We start from the raw sequence: 2,454 nt of genomic DNA, 5'->3' as shown, positions 1-2,454 counted from the left end.
AATGATGTCTGCTGCGTTAACAAGTAATACATTCATGAGATAAACACATTTAACAGTATTGCATTTCACAAATAATCTTCCCATTAATGCGTGGTCATTAAAAGAGATTGTCAAGATGTGTGCAGCCTGTTACTAAAATACGGTCCGTGTCGATATGGATGAATGCTGATGTTCTGTTCTGTTTCAGATATCCCAGAGCCCATCATCACAGTGTACAGACAGCAGGAGGACGGGGAGGTTGTGTTTGTGCTGTGCAAGTTCACCTCAGTGCCTGGAAGGACATACAGAAGACAGTCTTTTAAGCTGTCTGTGGAGAGTGAACTAAACTACACCATGGAAACATTCAGAAACCCTTCTTTAGATTCTTCAGAGATGCGTGTGTATATGATCACCGTGAGTCCACCTGCTTCCTTCACCTGTGTGCATGAGGTCGATTTTTATGTAGATGTCAGGAACGTGAGCAGCCAGGCCTACAATTACAGTGTTTCAGGTAAAAATACATCTCTGCAGGAACACTTAGATTTTACGTCACTGCCTGGATCATGTAATATTGCTAAGTTTTTCCTATTTTTTAAACATTTTTATCTGTCTCTGCCTTCATTTTTATCTGCCTCTGTCTTCGTCCTGACGCCTAGGATGCATAATTATCCATTTAAAATATACATTAATGATATAGCTGATTGCTAGAGTGCTTGTATATGACTAAATCTCAGCCATACATACCAAAATACATTTTGTCTGTCTTTGCATATCCTTGCAGTCTCGGATCTTCACGGAGGAGGAGTATCTTTGTTATACGTCTGCCTTTTCTTTTCTTCTTCATTGCTGTTGGTCTCTTCATCTTGATTGCAGCAGTGATTGTGACCAACATCAGGAGCAAAACTAAAGGTGTGTGCTTCACCTGTTGCAAATAAATGCACAGAAAATGCAACTTTATGTATTTAATTTAATTATTGCCTCAATCATCCTTAACTCTGGCTGATAAAGATGCCTTTTAAAGAAAGCTCCAAAAATAACATGGAAAGCTGAGGATTAACATAAACATTTCAAATGAACTTTTCTCTTTTTAACTTCATGAATCTTAACTCTGTGTTTCTGATCATATCTGATCATATTTGTCCTTGTCCTTTTTGGGCTCAGGATTAGATTTGGACGAGGCTTGGGATTCAGTAGTTTAACAGCACACAGAAAATAACACCATAAACTCACTTTTGTTAACAGACACCGACTCCACAGCAGTTACCGACAATGACTACACAGAAGTGTAAAAATCACTTTAAGAAGAGAAGAGAACAGGCATGAAGAAAAACAAAAAACATATAAATGAAAAATATAATTGTTATAACCCATGACTAGGGGTGCACATAAGTGGTATGCAGATAAACATATGGGCTGTATACATTCAGACCACTTTGACAGATGTTAATGCATAAAAAATGCATAAAAACCATTATTACTGTATAAGATTTGCATTCAAACTTGAAGCATGAATCAAGGTTAAGCACGGATTTTTCAAAGAGAATAAGTGTAAATAAAGTGTAATAAAATTATTTGTTTATTTTTATAGTTATATTTAAAAGGTCAGACCATGTTCAGTGAAAACCAAACCAAGTCTCCAGGTGAACTCATGTGCACCCCTGCTTATATCCACAACCTTTACATTTTTATTTTAGTTTATTAGTTTTTTGTTTGTTTGGTTGGTTTTTGCTTATGCTGTAGTATTCCTCATTTGTTTGTTATATAAAAATAACTGAATCTGTTACTTCTGATTTCTTTACTGAAGCTTTGCTTTATGTTCACAAAGAGTAAGGGGGAGAAGCCATGGTATTGTATTTTTGAAAAATTTGTATATGAAAATAAAAACTATACTTGCATGTGATTTGCTTCTTTGTTCTAATTTTTGATAATAGACAATAAAACAATAAAACTAAAGACAATAAAAACGAATAGATATTTTTAGATTCATTGTCCATTCCAAACATCCATGTCTGCTACAAAATTGGGGTTTATATTTTTGTTGTGGAATGGACTTTTGATACAAAATAATGGACTCTAATTGACTAAAGTATTTTAAGAATCATGTTATTAAAACAGAAATTTACTGAAGTCAAAACATGAACCGCATTGGCATTAGCATGAAACGGTTTCATCAGGCACACGCACCTGTGTTTGAATTAATGATGAATAATGAAGTTGGTCTCAGATATTATGCTGTGGGATGCGTTTCCCTATCCATCCATCCATCCATTTACTACCGCTTATCCAGGGCCGAGTAGCGGGGGGGATCAGTCTTAGCAGGGACGCCCAGACTCCCCTCTCCCCAGACACTTCCTCCAGCTCTTCCAGGGGAACACAGAGGCGCTCCCAGGCCAACCGAGAGACATTGTCCCTCCAGCATGTCCCTAGGTCTTCCCTGGGGCCTCCTCCTGGTGGGACATACTCGGAACACCTCCA

General features: G+C 37.3%; 1 long non-coding RNA gene across 1 annotated transcript; it reads left to right on the top strand.

Moving 5' to 3' along the window:
- Nucleotides 1-817: 817 nt before the first annotated feature.
- On the top strand, nucleotides 818-1,879 carry LOC122349999. Its single transcript, XR_006251551.1, has 2 exons — nucleotides 818-888; nucleotides 1,222-1,879. It is a non-coding gene; the product is annotated as an uncharacterized LOC122349999 (long non-coding RNA).
- Nucleotides 1,880-2,454: the final 575 nt, after the last annotated feature.

This window comes from Puntigrus tetrazona, chromosome 8 (assembly GCF_018831695.1).
Source record: "Puntigrus tetrazona isolate hp1 chromosome 8, ASM1883169v1, whole genome shotgun sequence".
NCBI lineage: Eukaryota > Metazoa > Chordata > Actinopteri > Cypriniformes > Cyprinidae > Puntigrus > Puntigrus tetrazona.
Note: the sequence above shows the minus strand (reverse complement) of the source record. Positions and strands in the feature narration are given on the sequence as shown.